At 44.1% G+C, this 19,343-nt stretch overlaps 1 protein-coding gene across 1 annotated transcript in view; it reads right to left on the reverse strand.

Annotated features, from left to right (window-relative positions):
- Positions 1-19,343, reverse strand: part of GCH1 (GTP cyclohydrolase 1) — a 578,380-nt gene that overhangs the window by 16,740 nt on the left and 542,297 nt on the right. The window lies entirely within an intron of this gene.

Raw genomic sequence — 19,343 nt, forward strand, 5'->3', positions numbered from 1 at the left:
ACAGTTACAGGACTATTCACAAAGATTAATAGGATTTTAATGTGTACAAAAATTGCAGGCATAAATACTTTAAAAACAGATATTCATATGTGGCTCTTTTGCAGGATTCATAATTACATTAAATAATATATTGGAAGGTGTTTACCATCATAATAATAATAAATAATAATTTCGCATTTATATAGCGCTACGAACCCTCAGGTATCTGAGCGCTTATTATTACCCACAGTGTGTGGTGCTCATTTATCGACCTCGAAGGATGAAAGGCTGAGTTTGCCCCTGCCGGGATTCGAACCCGCGTAACAGGCTCTGCACGGATGTCAAAGCGAGCGCTCTACTCGCTGTGCCACTTGACTTATGTATTAAACATTTCATCAGTACATTACGTTAACAGTGGTAGGTTTTAATTATGCAAGGAAAGAGAAAAAGCGTATTTCACTTGCCACCACTGCCCTCGTTCAACCTCATGCTATCAGAGTAATACCAGGATGTGGCAGACAAGGCCATGTTGGAAATCCATTTTCTGCAGATAATACATTTTCCTATAGCTAAAGCCAATGCAGTGTTCAATTGGGAATTCCCAGCTGATAAAGTCTGATTAATTTGGGTAACCTCTGTGAGAAACCTGAGGGTGTCCTCAATCCTACTTCTCCTGGATCCTCTACTCAGGTGGCCAGGGAAAGGTCATAGCTCTTGGATCCTTACCGAGGTGGAGAAGTGAGGTATGATCACCTCAGTGGAGGGTCCTTGGGAATTGGGAAAGGGGTGCCCACAGGCGAGACATGGTATCCCCCTTTCCCAATTGAAGACCAACCTAACCCTGTCCCAGCCTTTATAGGCTATTGTTAAACCTCCCCTCTCATTTCCCTACATTTTACCACAGACAGTACTGGGACAAGGAAGAGGTGACTAGGAGTGATGAACACTAAAACCTAATTTCACCACTCTAGTCCTGGGACGAAGAAGATGCCCGTAGTATGCTTTAAATATCAGGCATGTCCCTTTAATTAATTATGGTCAGGCAAGCCCAATTAAAGATCCACACCTGCAACCTGTTAAGTGGTTGCAGGTGTATAAAAAGAGAGCCAAAGAGCAGCAAAGGGAGAAACAGGGAGGCCTGTGTGGGAGAGACCGGCAGGGGACCCTTCATGTGAAGAGGCAGCTGTGGTGGGACTTGAGAGGAAGTCAGGACGCTGGCTGAAGTCCCACAGGACCTGTGGAGCCTAGGACGAGCTGGGCCTTTAAACTGCAGATGTGGGAGCCTCTGTATTGGAGAGAAAGCAGTTTGAGCTGCGAGCGAGGCAGAAACCAGAAAGGATGCTGTCCCTGTCCTTGCCAATGCAGCGGAGCCGCTGTCGTGTGAAGGACAGCATCCGAACTTCGAGCGGGGCTCGCTGAGGACGGGCCGCCTACCTGAGAGGCAGAAAGTAAGCAGAGGAATGCTGAGGACCGATGAGTGTGGGAGAAAGTCAACACCAGTGCGCTCCTAGAAGGCTGCTTCTAGGCAATTAAGTGCCGTATGAGTTGTATGGAATCCCGAAATGAATGAAACCTTAAAACAAAGCTGAATTACGTATATTGAATTTCAAACTGATTTAAACTTTGAAACAAAGCTGAATTAGGTATATTCAATACTGAACTGAATGAAAATTTGAAACCAAGCTAAATTAAGCTTATTGAATACGGAACTGAATCAAACTTTATGGGCAAAGCTAAAACCGCGTGAAAGCCTAAAGGGAAAGTGCCTATTTGAAAGCAACCTATGGAAAAGAGCGCAGGTGTGAAAGAATGCAATAGAAAGGTCGGATAGTACCCACTACTTATACCTATGTTGTAATTGGGTACTACCAAATAAGCAGGATAGATTAGAATTCATCTCTGCAGCACATGCAAGTGTTTCCACAACGCACGTTGAGGTGTCAGCTACTACACGACTCTTGCAGAATAGGTATTGGTTGCCAGGGCTTAGTAAAGAAGTACGACCATACATAGTGAATTGCTGCATATGCTTGCAAACAACAGTGGGCAATTCATGAAAACCACCAGAGAACACACTAGTAAGGGTGACAGTGCCATCTGATTGCATGTCCACGGACCACATAAGTCACCTGACACCCGTCAACAAGTACAAATATTTGTTGGTAGTGATAGCCTTGTGTACAAGATTTACTTGGCTAATTCACCAAAAGAAAGCTGATGGTAGGGAGCTCCTAAAATAATTGCTGTCCTTAGTAGCTATGACAGCACCAAAATTGCTCCAAATGACAATGGGCCAGCCTTTTCTGGCAAAGTCTTAAGAGAGGCCCTGACAAGCTGGGGTTGTACTCTACACTTGTCGCATCCGTTTCATCTACAAACCAATTGGTTTGTTGAGAGTGCCAATGGGATAATAAATGACCAAATGCATCCTCTCTTCTGGAGGTTATTGGGTAAATCATGTACCTTTAGTGCAGCGTAGCATTAACAACCTACCTTTCTTTTCCCAATGTGAGAGTAAAACACCTTATGAGTTGCTTTTGGGCACTCCCATGTATATGCCTGACTTCTACAATCCTTGTAGTTCTCTAACCAGGCTAGACCAGCTGCTTCTCACAAATCTCCTGAGAGACTCTTTCCTGGATGAAGAAGCAATTTCACAACACCAGGATAAAGATAAGTCACAGACCACCTTCAAGTCTGGGGACCATGTCCTGCAGAAGATACATGACAAAGAAGCACTTTGACCGCATCCGGTGAAGTTACTGGAACTTATTGGCTCAGGAACAGCCATCCTACCAGCCCTGCCTCCTAAGAAAGGTATGTGTCAAGTGTCAATGGACTACCTTAAGCCAGCTTCAGATGGTTACACCCCTGTTCCTGCGGGAGGAGACTATCTTGAACAACATGAAAAGCAGGCAAGAGTAGAGGAACACATGATGTTAACAATCAATCCACAAACCTCCTCATCCTATGAAAATATATCTATTTTACCGGGAACAGAAGAGGCAGAAACAAGGCTAGAAGTAGAGCCAATCACAAGGTCCATCATGAAAAAAACAACTTTTGGCTGTCCAAAGTGCACCAAGAACTGTAAAATATTTATTGGAGCAGTGATTCTGTTCTACGCGTTGCTGTGGATAAGTCTTCTCCCTTTTTTTTTTCTATTGACCAGAGGACATTTTTTAATCCCAATGGAGATCCCAGTGATCAGCAGACAGTTGAACATGTCAACACACACTACACCCAATGCACAAGAGCTAGGTGCAGGCTGCTAATGTGGGTGGAGTCTTGACACAAATAAGCATATACTGTAAAGGTTCAAGAGTAAGACTCGGACACAGTTGCATTTTGAGTGTGGGTTACATACTTATTTGGCATAAAAGAAAATGGGGTGGAGAAATCCTATTTTTCCCTAATTCTAAGAGGGGTTTCTCTGCCTCAACAAAACTAAGGATCATCTATGTCAGGATGTTAGATTATAAAGCGTCCTCCGTACTGTGTCCAAAATCCCTAAACAGACCCTTACATGCTAAACTTAATATAATGTGTACACTGGATTTCTCTGAGCTATTTTCTTGCAGCTTTTCAAAACATAAAGCTCTAAAGTGCAACAAAGAAAGGTGGTATAAGGTTTTACTAGGACATGGGTCTTCCCCTCCCCTATTTTTCCCTCTGGTCTTCCAACACATCCAGAAGGCAAAAGTCAATACTATTCCTCTATTTTCATAAAGAGACCACTCTCTCCCTAAGTCCTTCTTGTCTACTGTTTTGTTTTGTTTCACAGTCCCAATAAAAAGGGGACAACTCCACCTTTTAACAGGTTTTCTGTTTCTCTCACTCTGAAGACAGAAATTTAGATCTCCTTGTGACTTCTCTTCAATAACTCAATTCTTTGTGGCTTTCTCTTTCTATGCTTCTCGTCCTTCTTTTAAAAGGATCATCACTTCCCCTTTTGTTGTTATGTAACTTGATTTCAAAGGGGAGTGCTCTTAGCCCTTTAATTGTTCTCAATCCTTCTCCTACTTGCTTCTATTTATTTCATTGTTACTTTATTAAAGTTCCATTTTTGTTCAAGGGGGAAGTGCTCTTCCCTTGAATTGCCTTAAAGTACACAATTCAGTTGAAAGCCCATAATTCTCATGACTACACACAGTTCTCCTAAATGATTTGTTCAAGGGAGAATGTCTTTCCTTTCAACCTCCTCGAAGCACATACAACTATCTTGTTACTCTTTTCAACACTTCACAAAGTGGTATTGACCCATGCATTTTCTCAGTCTTTCCCTGGTGTACTCTCCTGCCAGGTATTGCAACTTTTTAAATTTGGTTTTATTGTGTTATGGTTTGAAAATATAAACCTTTCAAAATGACATGAAAGAAGAAAAAAGAAAAGAAGAAAAGAGGAAAAAGAAAAGAAAAAAGAAGATCAATATAATACGAACAGTAATTGATTAGAATTAAGATTACATTTGGTTGTAGTCACCAAATTTAAATTTTCAAACCATATTTAAACATTTATCCCCCCTAATCAGACAGGTGGATGCGTATTTCTATAAGGAATATGAATGGCGCCAGTATTAAAGAGACATTTTCACACATTTGGCGGGGACAAAACAAATCAGCTGAACAAGAGAATCCCTCCACATACTGCATTTTTGAAATGGAAAGTTCTGGCTTTTGTAAAAAAGAACAATCCAAAATGAAATGTTTGAGGGATTCCAACACATACTGTTTACAGAATCTGTAAAGTAATGGTCGACCTGTGTATTTTGGTCGTCCTGCCAGTCGGTCTATGGTAGAAAACTGATTTAAACGAAAATGCAGGTAGAAAGTCTGATGTTTGTTGCATGGAAACAGATTAGCATACATAGGCAGCATATTTCTTTTCTTGGCAAACATAGCATAATCTGTGTAGGTTTTATAAGTGTTCAGAACTTCCACTGTCTCTATCCAATTCATAGAAAACAGTCTCTTTTTTGTTTTTCCTGGTCTGTTGGTCAATAATTCTTCTGAAGATTGTATTTTATAAAGAAGATCAGCCAAGTGATTCTGACCAGTTCAGAGCTATGATCTTCCCCAGATCAATGTGAAGATACAGTGGAGGCCTGAGCATTTTTGCGTAACAGGAGAGTTGTCTCCAGAGGGCTCTACAGCATAGTGAAGTGAGACCCAACTCATGCCTGAGCACCGGATTATGGACTGAATTGCGTAATCAAAGGGTCTCCTCCGAGATCAGACCTTGTAGAGTGTTTAAGTAAGGACCTAGATCGAGCTCTGGGATATCCAATCCATACAATAGGGTAGGTTCCACTTTTGCCAGATAGATTCTGATGAGAGGAAGCAATGAATATTTACACAATGGACTGTAAAATATTTTGGGTTGTTTAATGAGAATCTGTGATTTCTTTCTCCAGATGTTCTTCCACTCAGACTTAGAGCAACAATTAGACATAGTATAGCCCAGATATCTAATACTGGAGACTCTTTTGAGTCTCTGCTCACCCAACAGTCAATAGATGATTTTAGGTTTTTTCTCAGTGGTGTATATGATCATTTTAGATTTCTCCATGTTTATCATAAGGTTGTTATTGGTGGCGTAGTCGAAGAAAGACCCAGAGGTGTTTGGTCAAACATTGTGAGGTTGTCAGCAAAAGCCAACCAATTTAGTCTAAGGTGATCAGGTTTTGCTGGGTAGTGTGAGGAACCTGAGAGTGTCCTCACTTTTTTTCCCCAGGTATCCTCTGCTCAGGTGGCCAGGGAAAGGCCATCGCTTTTGAATTCCGACCCTGCGGGTGGATATGCGAGGGAGTATCACCGGGGTGGAGGAGAGTTGGCTAGTGAGAGAGGACGTCCTTAGGTGAGACATGGTATCCTCCATTTCCCCTTTACCTCGAACCCTTCATCCCTCAAGCCTTCATAGGCTTTTATCAGCCATGTCACTATGATTCCCCTAAAATATTCCCCAAAATGCATTAATATGGTACTGGGACGAAGAAGAGGATAGCTGGACCAACACCACCTCATTTTGTGAAAACAAACAATTGTCAGCCCCAACCAAGTACTGGAACGAGCAGGAGGACAACAGGATCAAGGCAGGACTTCCGTTTTGCTGGTTAGGAGTCTAATTCTTTTTGTAATGAAACAGGAGGTGGGAGCTTTAAAAGCTGGAAGCCCAAAGTGAATGAGGTGTGGAAGCACTGTCAGCTGCATGAGCACAGTCAAATGTGTGCAGGGAGACCTCTCCGATGTGGCGGTGTGGCAGGAGGAGCGTTGGAAGCCTGTGAAGTAAAGCCGAATGTATACAGCAGGAAGCAGTGACAGAAGAAGCTGGAGGCCGGTAGCAAGCCGTAAGACGGAGGCCAGCAGGACCGAAGGAGAAGGTTGTATGTATCCTTTTTCACTGTGGAAGCATTGCTGGGTGTGCGCGAGCCACAAGAAGACTGCCAGGAGAAGACGCGAGCGACTGCATGGAGAACCAGGAACCCGTGGCGGCAGAAGGACTCGCAAGGAGCCGTAAGACTGACCGGTGAGTGAAACCAAAAAGGGGGACCACCGGACTGGCAGGCGGTGATAGAATGAAAGCAGATGCAACATATTTTGAATACCAACCACAATGAAAATAATGAAAGCAGATCAAATGTATTTTGAATACTGAAGGCAGTGAAAGCAATGAAAGCAGATGAAACATACTTTGAATACTGAACAAATTGGAAGCCAGTGAAAGAAAAGGCAAAGTATTTTCAATATCTAACAAAATGAGAACAAGTTGAAAACACTCTGGCATCCTGAAAGGAGTGAAGGAAAGAGTGTGAACTTTACTGAAAGGAAAGTTGTGAACTGCATGGAAATAATGAACTGCACTAAGTAAAAGAAGGGCTAGCAAAGCCAAGAGAGCGCAAATAGTTGAATGCAAGATATGAGACACAGCAGGTGCAAAGAACTGTACATTGTAAGGAAACAAGCATTGGCAAGAGCCAAGGAAACAGAAGGAGGTGCAACAAGCATGAGGTGTTCAAACCAGCCATAATACATTGTCAGAAAAGTGTGACACATTTGACTGAGGCACATCTGACTGCTGAGGAGAAGCAATGGACGGGAGTCCAAGGAGAACAGTCAAGAAAGGGCCCATGTTACGTGACCTGTAATGGGTGGAACCTGTGGTCCGACAGCTGCGCCTAGAGCGGGTACACCTGAATGGAAAAGCCACTGAAAACACCTATCAGGGAGATTGAGTTGTGCAAAGACATTGTTGTGATATTCAAGTTAAGTGTTGTTTTGAAAGCTGGAAGATTTGAACTCTTGGGAAGAGAACCCCAGTATTTGATCAACTACTTTGAACTTGGGGAAGGGGAGCTGATCTCAAGCCTGAGAGCTAGAAGACGCTCTGAACTTTACTTTGAACACTGTTCCTTTTGATGCTGACACGCCTACACATTGTATGCAGTTAGTTGTGATGGCAAGTATAGGTTTTGGACATAGACTGATATTTATTTTGGACTTCCTAACATACTTTACTTTAGTTTATTTATAACGCGCATCCATAAACCCTTAGGTGTGAGGGCGCAGACAAGACAAACAAAACGAAAAAGGCAACATATGTACTCCCAGTGAAGACACTGTCCATGGAAGAGCCCTCAAGAATACCAAGACCCCCTACCAAGAGGAAGGACTCAGAGGCTACTTAGCGAAACAACCAGGTCTTGAGCTCCTTTTTGAACAGGCTAAGGGACAAAGGGCCTCTCAGCGGTGCCAGCAAGGCGTTCCATAAAACTGGAGCAGCACTGAAGAATGCTCCTCCCTGGGCCTTCTTTGTTTTACATATGTAAAGGAATAAGAAATGTTGGTTGCTCAATCTCAAACTTCTAAGATTGGGTTTTTCCATGGAAGAGCCCTCAAGAATACCAAGACCCCCTACCAAGAGGAAGGACTCAGAGGCTACTTAGCGAAACAACCAGGTCTTGAGCTCCTTTTTGAACAGGCTAAGGGACAAAGGGCCTCTCAGCGGTGCCAGCAAGGCGTTCCATAAAACTGGAGCAGCACTGAAGAATGCTCCTCCCTGGGCCTTCTTTGTTTTACATATGTAAAGGAATAAGAAATGTTGGTTGCTCAATCTCAAACTTCTAAGATTGGGTTTTTCCATGATATAATCTTGTATATAGGTCGGCATAGTCCCCATCCGGCACCTAAAAGTGATGACCAAAACCCTGAAGGTGATACGAGCCTCCACCGGGAGCCAGTGAAGCGCACGTCATGACTCTGTTACATGGGCACGTGAGGCAAGACCTGTGACCACTCTCACAGCCCCATTTTGGACGACTTGAAGTATATTAGTGGTTGCTTTTCCTGCTCCTGCCACTAGGCTTCAACAATAATCAATGTTTGAGCCTATTATTGCTCGTGCAATTGCTTCTGCGTTATCTTGAGATATATATGGTCTCAAATGAGCTAGAAGTTTAATGTAGTATGTTGCCGATGCAATAGTGCATCCAACATAGGATTTCATATTCAATGTCTGGTCCAGAACAGCGCCTAAGATTTTGACCTTTGGAAGTGTTGCGATTTCTACATCCCCCAGCTGGAAGTGTTTGTATGCTGAGTCCAGTTTGTCAAGAATGCCAGCTGAGCCCACCACCGTGAGTTCGGTTTTTCCACGATTGAGTGCCTGGTTATTCTGCATCATCCTGCTCTCAATGATAGCACATATTCTGTTCAATTCCTTTTCATCCTGGCCATGATGCCCTGAAAACGGGATGACACACTGTGTGTCATCCGCGTAATTAGAGAATAGTACCCCTTCCTGTTCAAGATGTCCAAAAAAAAGGGGCCATTAAAATATTATAAATACATGGCGAGGTGCAGGCACCCTGCGGTACTCCAAACAGTACAGGAATGGGTGGCGCCATTCCATCGTCTGCACTCACTCTGCTAACTCTATTGGAAAGGAAGGAGATCATCCATTGGGTTGCAGCCAAAGAGAAGTTGGCAACATCCTTCAGTCGCTCGGCCAGAATCAAGTGATCAACAAGATCGAAAGCCGCAGATTGATCCAACGAAATGCGCAAGGAGGCTAGACTATTATCCATTCTCTTTAGTAGTTTGGATTTAAGATCCAGTAACGAGGGTTCTGTCCCAATGCCCTGTCTAAAACGGATTGCAGCAGGCTTAATGTAGGATAAAGATTAAGATGTTGTGAAATCTGAGAGTAGGCTACTCCATACAAAATTTTAAGAATGAAAGGAGTGTTCGATATCGGCCTATAGTTGGCAGAAATGCTTTGGTCCAAGCCAGGTTTTTTTTTAACAATGCTATGACCCAGGCTTGTTTCAGCTCATCAGGGACCACTCCAGTTGTCGGGGATGAATTAATAAAGTTACATATGGATTGGACTAGCATAGGTGGGCAGGTTTGATGATAATGGAGGAGCACGGAACACCTGTGCATTTTGTGGCCTTAAGCTTGGCAATTACCAAGGTCAAGTCCTCGATACCGATAGGCCTAAAATTGAACAGACTATTCTTAGTTTTCTTTAGGTAGAGAAATCCCACCTTCGCATAGGGCAAGTTATGCATTCATCCAGCCTGCCTTTTAAGTTAAAATACAATTTTGTGGAGGAACTTGAACCTGTTGTCTATGTCTGACTCATGATGCTTTCCCAGTAGTGTCTGTCAGAACACCAAAGCATATCGATATCCGATAGATAGATGTTAAATAGACACAGCCTTGTTTAAGACCAACAAAAGTTTGAACTGGTCCGGATAGCATGCCCTCCTTTGTCAGTTTTACTCTAAGCTTGGTACAATTACGCAAGGCGGCCAACAGTTGAGTCAGCTTCAGAGGCACTCCCCAGTCAGACATTTTATCCAAAGCAGTTCTCTGTTTCCCCTGCCGAATGCACTGCTCATATCTAGATGCTATATAGATAATGCCTATAGAACCTTTCTTTACGGCAACAGAGATGTGCCCTGATAGTAGCATTCCATGCCATGCTCATTTGAGACCTAAAACCCACCTGGAATTTGGAAATGATTCCAAGATATGAGAACTATGTATTGAGGTCTCTCAAAAGAAGGGATGCAAAAATGTTATTGGAAGCGTCCAGTAAGGCTATTGGTTTGTTGTTCATTGGGTCATTTAGGTCATCATTTCTGTGGATGGGGACTATTGTGGAGGCAAATTCATGTGTTTCAAAGATGGATTTGAAAAGTGTCATCAGAGGGTCTAGCCAAACTTCGGGGTTACACTTACTAACTCTGCAGGGGCAATACCGTCAGGACCCGGGCCATAGATACCTTGGCTTTCGTAATAGCCCAGAGGATGCTGTCTTTGCTCCAAGTACAGTTAGCATCAACAATGGGCCCAGCGATCTTTTGGTTTATCTGTATGGCCTTCGCGGGAGTGACGTATGTTGCAGTAAAAAAGTATTTCCAACTTTGCTCAGTAACAGAGGACATCATAGAGGCTACAACCCCGGCCCCTGCTTTGGTGTTGGTAAGAGACCAAAAATCAGCAGTGTTGCTAAGGGCAGGTTTATTGAGCATGTCTGGGTTGTCGTTGTTAAGCATCTGGATTTTTAGCAACTTGATATCGTTTTTGTGTCCCTGCAGTGTGAACTTCTTGTTTTTCTTATAAATTTCAGGCACAGGTTGTAAGAGTACAGTTTTTTGCAGTGTTTTCCTCTTGTACTGCTTTGCTTGAACAATGTTGTTATTGTATGTATGCCTGTGCATTCTTAGCATGGTTGGTCTTCTCCTAGACACAAAGGTCCTTAGACAGTGTTGCATAGTATAGTTGAAGTTGGCAAAAGTGAAAGGATTTGGTGCTTTTGTATCACTTGGTGTGTACCATCCAAAACCTCTATTAAGAACTTCAGAAAGCCCCTACAGGCAATATTATTCCATTTTACATTATGACCATTCCTAGAGGACATAATCATAGCCGTGGTTGGGTAACAGGTGAACGTCTCAGCTTGCAGCCTTAGGTCGTACAATAGTATTGTATGGTCACTAAGGTCAGTGGTGGTAATTGTTATAGGGCTACAAACAGAATTTAGAGTGTGGGAAGTGTATAGAAGGTCCAACCATAAAGAAGCCCCACCTCGTTTCCAGGTGGAGATTAGCTTCCCTCTGGGGCACAAAGTAAATGCCCCCAACTGCGCATGTGAGAGTCCCACTGGAGACCGTGGGCTATGTGACTAGAAGAGGCATGTAAAGGCACAGTTTTTTCTGCATTGTATTTGTGCCCAATGGCACAATCCGAGTTAAAGTCTCCCGCAATGATGATATGGTGCAGGTGTCCTAGGTCCAACCAGTTATTGATCTCCTTGTAGAGTGCCAATTGTAGGTTAGAACGGGAACTGATTCTCAGAATCCAATATATGTTTATAATTAGAGAGGCCTTAGGAAAGGTTTTGGTGTGGAGACCAATTGCCAGTAAAGCGTCATGCTGTGTGTCAACTTCATAGTAGGACGCTTTTATATTTAGATCTATTGCTATTGCTTGGCCTCCGGATGGGCAGCCAGTGAGCCCCTAAGCACAGTTTCTGTAAAGGTTTTGTAGCCATCAATGTCAAAGTGGTTTGTCGCCCTGGTCTCTTGGAACACCAACATGTGTTTATTTAGGGTTTGCTTCAAACTCTTTAAGCCCCTAAGTAAATTGCTGTAACCTCAGACATTCCCAGAATGCCACAGACAGTTGTGTTGGGTTGAAGATGGGTCACCTCTGCTCTTGAGTTATCAAATATTTTAATGGCCGATTCCGGTCATGACCAGTCTTGAACTATCTCTTTATTCATATTCAGCCCGGAATTTAAGATGCTGTCAGTTGTGACCCTGTCTGAGTTTCTGGGAGAATGCTGAGAAGAGTAGGCCTTTGGATCGTCTCTTCTTTTGTACAATTAAACTACCAAGAATGTTGAGGTCTCCTCTGGGGATTCAAGTTCATACATAACCCAGTGTTCTTAAAGTGGATCTTTCTGCTAGCACCAGACTGGAGTAAAAATAACCGGCCACACGGTTTCCTCTGTGATCCCCCGTGTGGAGTGGCCTCAGTGCCGGTATGTTCTGGAAGATCTCAAGTAGCTTACTTCTATTTAGTGTTAACTCGCTGTTTATATTCACAATGTTCTCTCAACCTATAATCCTGGTTGTCGAAGTAGCTTGTTTGGGTGATTTAATGCACTGGATCTATAGTGGGAACGATTAAACCATGTGCTGGTTCTTGCTCAATTTGATGAGAAATCCCATAGTTGGCAGGGAGTTGATGTGAAGATCCAGAGTTGGATGGTAAGGATTGCTCTGTCCTTAGAGTACAGGTGACTTCCTTTTTTGGAGGTAACATGAAGATAGTGATTCTACTTTGGTTTTTTTTGCCCTTTGGTCCGCTTCTGCAGGTGGCTCTTGTAAGATAAGTGAATCAGTTGGTGGACTTCTTTCAATATCAGGCGATTCCTGAAAGTTTAGGTCAATAATCTCCCCCTCAGTCGGGAGGGAGCATAAACATGTACGTGAGGATTTCCTTTTGTTATCATTTTGAGCAGGTAGGGTTTTCTTTGTTTACAAATTTTCTTTTTTAAGGTTTTGTTGAATGGCCACAAGGTTTTACAGCTTCATTTGTACTGTGAGGTTTCTGTCATTTGTGCCTTGTCCTGTTGCGTCGTCCTCACATAATGCGTGTACTCTTGAGCTGTCGAGCAGTGTTGATGATGCACTTAGGTCATAATTGTAGTCAACCAGCGGTGTTGGACTGTTTGGAGTTTGGCTGATAAGAATAGTTTGTGAGTTCTTTTAATAGACATTGCTAATCAATGTCATGATCAAAAGCAGGGTGTTCGGAAGGGTTTAGCGTAAATCTGCCCTTTGGATTCTCCATAAATTCCAGAATTGGTTGCATTTTGTGATCAGCAGCTGACGATTTTTCAGCAATGTCTTGTACAATGTCTTTGATATTATCATTGAATCTCAAAAGAGAACCAAGGACTAGGTGAAGGGCTCAGATTGACACAGGCCCTAGAGACACCAAGTTGGGCAGAATGTTTGATTCCCACCTCATATGAGTGTTTCTGGGGGTGAAGTAGTCATGGAAGTGCAAGGCCCTTGAAACTGATTCCCCCGAGGATAATGAAAAAGACGATGGATTGGCTCCAACCCCAGCAGGGTCGTTCGTTGCTGTGTCATTATCGACCATTTCTTCCAAGTCCCCCATCTCCCTACAAAGATGTAGGAAAGACTCATCCAAAATAATAGAGCTATTGCACACATTGCTCTCACAGAGTTCCGATTGACTGGCCCTCATCGAGATGTCATGCATGGCATCAGAAGTATGCAAGTCTGCAAAAACTGTCGAGTGTGTTTCCGGTCCAGTGGACAGCAAATTGTTGTTTAGGTTAGATGTCTGTTTACCAAGACATGACTTCTCCAGGCCGACCTTCGACCGTTTCTCCATGTGTTTCTCCATATGTTGAGGCTTTGTTTTTGTCAAAAAGTTGAGATTTTGACTTGTTTCGTGTTTTTTGCGCCACCCAGTTAAGACGTTTCGCCTGCTCCACCTACCTGTGCGTCCTGTAGTTGTGCTTGTTGCACAATGTAGGCAGTGGTGGCTAATGCCAACTCCTGAGAGGTAGTGAATGAGGCTGTGGTTAAGGCAATCATGCATCCTTCATTGTTGTCATTACTAATGATGCGTTTGCTGTGCAAAGCAGTTGCCATAGATGCTCAGTAGTTGTTAAGAGCCTAGTGTCTGAAATAGAACTGTACAAGAGTTTTTGCGTTGTAATGTGTAAATAACAGCGTTGTGAGAGCGGTGCTAAATCAAGTCAGATTAAGTTCACAAACATACGTTGTAGTCCAGTAGTGCAGATGGTCCTCTAGAAGCAGTATGATTGATTGACGTTGCCGAAGGAGGTCTAGTGGGCTCGTAAAAGCAGAACGCAGACTGGTAAATAAATAACAGTACGCAGACAAGCAACCACAGTGTCAAATTACCACTAACTTGCTGATGAAAAGATTCCTTGCAAGCTGTGGCAGCTAGGTGTTCAATCAGTCGTCGGTGTAAGGAACTCATGGTGGCAACATTTAAGACAGACACAAGTGATCACTGTTCAATGGTGTTTATTAAACTGTATAAATGGGTGAGAAAAACGCCTAATCTAAACCTATATGTAAGATGGGAGTAAGCTACGACCATCAAATAATAATAAGGCAGTCCTAGTGGCGAATTGTCAAAGATAAAGGTCCCATACTAAAAAAAGTATTGCTAATATACAAAATAGTGTGGGATAATGTTCACCAGAAAAGAAAGAGGTGTTCACAAAATGATAAATTAGTATGGTATGGCTGGGGTTTCCCTTCACCGTGTTTTTACCAGGGGACAAGGAGGGACTCGGCACACTCCTGGGCCTCGCCAGCACAAGGTTACACTTTGTTCCCAAAATATCAGGGCCTACTGTGGCCAAATCTCTTCTCACACAAAGTCTCTTGCCTCAGAGGACCGATGTGCCAAAACAACAAACAAAAAAGTTCCTTCAATAAATCATCACAGGGCGATTACTCTTCACCTTAGGATCCCCCCTCTGCCGGGATCCTATCCTTCATGCAACGTGGGTCACCCTCCGTCGGGTTCACTAGAGCCTTTAATTCAGTAATTAACATTCAAGAGTCTCAATGTCTTTTCAAACAATCATTCACTGTGGATATCCCTCAATTGGGTTCACTCTTGTCAACACAATGTTCACAAGTGTATTATGCTTCATCTCAATTCGCAGGCATCCCTCAGTCAGGTTCACGTTTGCCAAATACACAATTCACTTTGCTTTAGCAGAATGCGGGATTCACTCTCGTTAGCTTTCCCCTTGGCATCCCTCAGTTGGGTTCACATAGCCCTTCTAGCACAGTTCAAGATTTTCTAATGCAGTTCATGATTTGCTCATCTCATTAGAAAGCGGAGTTCTTTTCCCCTAGCTTTCTCTTGGCATCCCTCCGTCAGGTTCACACTTGCCACAGTACCTTTAGACCCATTAGGTTCTTCCCTTTTCCTAAGGTTGATCTCAGCCCCAAGTCAGGCTTTCCTTTAAGCCCCCAGTCAGGCTCTCCTTCTTGTCAACGTGTCAGAGACTTTCGATTAAACAAGGGGTTTGCCTCAACCCTTGTATGGTCCCTCTGACTCCTCACGTTGGCTTCTCTTGTGGCCTCCTGGTACTTGCAGTTTTAACAAATGGGACCAGTCAGAGTCCTTTGAAGGAGTGCCCCTGTGGCGCCTGACCACTCTGTCGCTGGTCCTTCACTGGACTTTCCTTCAAGCTTTCACACACAAGCTCTTTGTTCACAAGTTCATACAATGTTGCTGTTGACAACCTTGGGCTCATCACAGTATGGTATGTTATCAACTTTCTCCGACGCACCGGCTGTGCTCAACCCATTGGCTTGTCTGGTTTCTGGAGACATGGACGTACCACGGTAGCAAGCCTGCCTCCCCATCTCGGTTATCAATGCAGGAGACCCCCGTGCACCGTTGAAATCTGCTACTCCACACTTCAGCTGTAAATGTCAGTCTTTTGTTTCCTTTTGCGGGTGCTTCACAAGTCTGAGTTGAAAAGGGAGAGGGCACTTCCCTCCTTGTCGACCTTTTGAGTCTCGCCAGCTTTCTTCTCCGTTTCAACTGCCGGTCCGGAATAGCTGTTTCCTTGTGCGTTTAGTCTTCTATCCCTGTGGGGAAGGTAAAGGGCTGTCAGGTGTGCATAGTTATTGTCGATTGCCTGACTCTGCCATACCCTTGTATTGGGACATGTCAGGAAAACGGCTATGTTGTTAGTCCGTTGTCTTTCGTGATGTAAGAAAGTGTTCATGTTGGAAAAGGGGTGGGATAGATCTTCTGAACATCCTACAGGGTAGGATGGGGAACAGGTGTTAATGGGAAGAGGGTACTGCATCTCACCCTTCGGTGTCCCACTTCCACTCCCCGAAGACCCGTAATCCAGGTGATCCTCCCCCACTGGTCCACCCCTAGGAACTGGATCCAATAGCGATTGCTGTGTCCTGGCCACCTGGATGACAGATCTCCGTGGACTAGCGGGTGAGACGCCTTCAGGTTTCTTACACCGGGAGCACGGGAACGCACTCCGTGGCAGCTGTGGTTTTAAATTTAAACAAGCACCTGCTCCTCTATTAGTGGACAGTGTAGACAGACTGGATTCAGCTGTGGGTTCACCAGAAATTCGGCAGAGATACTCACGGAAACACTCGGCGCACCCCTTTATATAACTTCACTTTAGAAAGGGGCATGGTTCCTCCCTTTTCCAATGGTTAACAATTTCAGATTGGGCTTTCAATCCCTTGTTTCGCGTACTCTTCTTCATACCCCTGGTTTACTCGACTGCCAGGGTGTTACAACTTTCTTACTCAGGTGCGGGTCCCAGATTTGCACATTGCCTGGTTCACTTTACTGCCAGGGCTTTTCCACATTTCATTCACTCTCTGTGGTATCGAAAAAACGATCTTTTTCATATACTGGGTCAGCAACCCTTTCTTAATGTCCACTCAGTTTTACTTTTCTTACTTTGGCTCTTAATATTGTATCAGTTTCACTGTCCTTGCTTGGGCTCTTAACAATATTCATATTGGTATCAAGTATACTGTCTTTACTTAGACTCGTAACAATGTTTGTATTACTATCAACTGTTTCACTTGCTTCTCTTGGGCTCTCACGCTCTGTGTATGGTCCTCAATATTCAGCCTGAAGTGCCCCGGTAACCCGTTCCCTCTCCACAGGCTTACCGGTCTTCTGTGGCTGCTTTGGTGTATCTTGCATTTCACCCACAGCTTTGCTTTCGACCCACTAACAGTGAATTCTGCAAGCCTTTCTTCTTCTGCCTTTCCTTGGTCGGCATGCGGAAGCTTGAGCTGCCATTGACAGAGATGCAGTAAACTTCTCCTGGTTTCGCTTCTCTGCATGCGGTGTCTCTCCTCTGCACAGCATTCTGCAGTCCTCTCCTCCCTGGTCTTCTAAACAACATCAGAACAGGTTAGCTGCTTCTGCAGCGTCTGACAGCCCCACTGCTTCTCTGCCTGCTTCTCTCCCTCTTGCCGTTCACCTGTGTCCATTTTAAATGTCCCAGTCTTATTTTGCATTCTCCAATGACTAGAATGCATTGTTGGTTTACCGTGTCTGGTCATCCACATCACTCCATCCCTCTTTATCGTCTCAGTACGTGAAAAGGTTGGGAAGAGTGTCAGAAACCAAAGGGTGCTCACTAGCTAGTCCACTGGGATATTTCTTTCTCTCTCTCTCTCTCTCTCTCTCTCTCTCTCTCTCTCTCTCTCTCTCAGGTGGCCAGGGCACGGCCATCACCTTTGGATCCAGGCCCTGGGGGTGGACCAGTGTGGGAGGATAACCTGTGTGCGGGATCTTCGGGATGAGACAACCAATGGTGAGACTCGGTATCCCCCATTTCCCGTGCCCATACCGCATCCTATTTTATAGGATTCTACAACGTCCCAATCCCCCCCCTTTCTACACAAACACCGGCCGAGAAAGAAGGTGACTGAGAGTAAAGAGGCTAACACTTACATATCTCATTGGACATGTCCCTTTAATAAGGTCAGGCAAAGTCAGGCACTTGACCTTATTCACATACATCTGATACCCATTAGCTCCCCCCATACGGATAAAAGGTGGAACATAGAGACACACTCTGAGCAAGGTGAGACATGAGAAAGAGCAGATCTTCCTGGGTGAAGGCGAACCCACTGGAGCGGGATGACCGATCGAGGGACCAGAGCAAAGAGTGGGGAAACCCTGAAGGTCCCTGCAGGAGGTTGTTGCCTCCGGGAAACCATGAACGATACGTGGAGAAAGCCAAATCCCAGACAAGAAGAAGCCTGCATTGTTTGTCAAGGACGCACAGCCTGTGGTTTCAACCTTGACTCATGAATCAAAGAATCAAAGCCGCAGAGACAAGAAAGGAATGCATACACCCGGTGAGTTAGCGAAAGACATGAAAGGCGGGTTGGTGTCAAGCAAAGATTGAAGCCGCAACAGTGTGCCTCTCAATTGAAGGTTGCACGCATGCTGATGAGACGTGAAAGAAACTCTAAAGTAACTGATAACTGTGAAGCCAGTGATACATAATAGTGGAGTGGTCCGGCGAAAGGAAGTAGCCCACTCGAAAGTTTCTGCAAAATGTTGGATGTCTTGCTATAAAGCGGCAAGTGAACAAACCCTGAAATGTGCAATGGTCAAGATTAATCCCTTCCAAAAGGCAAGTTAAAAGTTGATTGCTTTAAGAGAAAGATCTCTTTGAACTTTGTTGATGGTGTTTTGGAACTCCCAAGACCAAGAGACACTGGGGCAAATACCATAAGGCAGAGATAAAGTGAAAGTCGAAGTGGTCCTGCAGAGGTCTATGGAAAAGGCCTTGCACAATCGAAAGTCTTCGACATCAGTGGAAGTTCCGAGCCCGACAGAGGGAGACCTGGAATAAAAAATGAGATAGGCGAAGGGAACCCCTAACAAATGTGAATAATGCTTGGGGAAGGGAATCCCTGCAAGTGCTGTGATTGCAAGGCCTGCGCCCGGCCGAGGGAGACCTACGTGCCGTTGAATCAGGTACTTTTGTGTTGAAAGTTCCGAGCCTGACAGAGGGAGACCTACATGAATTTTTGTTGAACTGTGAAAGAACTTTTGGAAAACTGGAATAAGTGACTTTTAACGTGGAAGGCCATGCACGCCTCTACCCACGATTTGAACTGCCTTTTTTTATAAACTGAGCCAGAGTGTGTCATCTGGCTTACGGGGGCCACCTTACTCGATGCTGTCCAACGTAGGGAGGAGAGCTGACTCAGCCACCTTGATCTTTTATGTTAGAACACTGAATTTCCTTTGCATACACATTCCCGTTTACACACTTTTTGTACAAGAGATAGGGCAGGCATTAGGTTTTGTTAGTATAGGCCATTTTGATTTGACAAAAACTGACTTGGATGTTTTCTTTATTATTTGATGGTAGAAATGACTCCCATCATAGCTATAGGGCAACGTAAGAGTGTTTCCAAACCCCAAGAATTGAATAACGGTTTTGGAACTTCCAACTCTTGTGTCAGTGTCATACTTGTGATGCCATGCCTCTCTTACAAGAGGCAAACAGTGTTGTTGGTTAGTAAAAAGTGGGAATTCACCATCCACATTACAATATGCCATAATTGAGTGTTGCAAAGGTACATGGCTGTTGCTAAAAGATATATCTGAAGGGTTGTTTTTATTCAATATCTCTCTGCCTCCCTGGAGTTCGTCCTAAACTTCGTGGTCGGCAATGTTTTCCATGAGGAAGTGCCCTCTGTTCCTGTAGTATTATTAGCGTCATTCAACACACAGAGT

The sequence above is a fragment of the Ambystoma mexicanum genome, chromosome 14 (assembly GCF_040938575.1).
Source record: "Ambystoma mexicanum isolate Mex_15411 chromosome 14, UKY_AmexF1_1, whole genome shotgun sequence".
NCBI classification, from domain to species: domain Eukaryota; kingdom Metazoa; phylum Chordata; class Amphibia; order Caudata; family Ambystomatidae; genus Ambystoma; species Ambystoma mexicanum.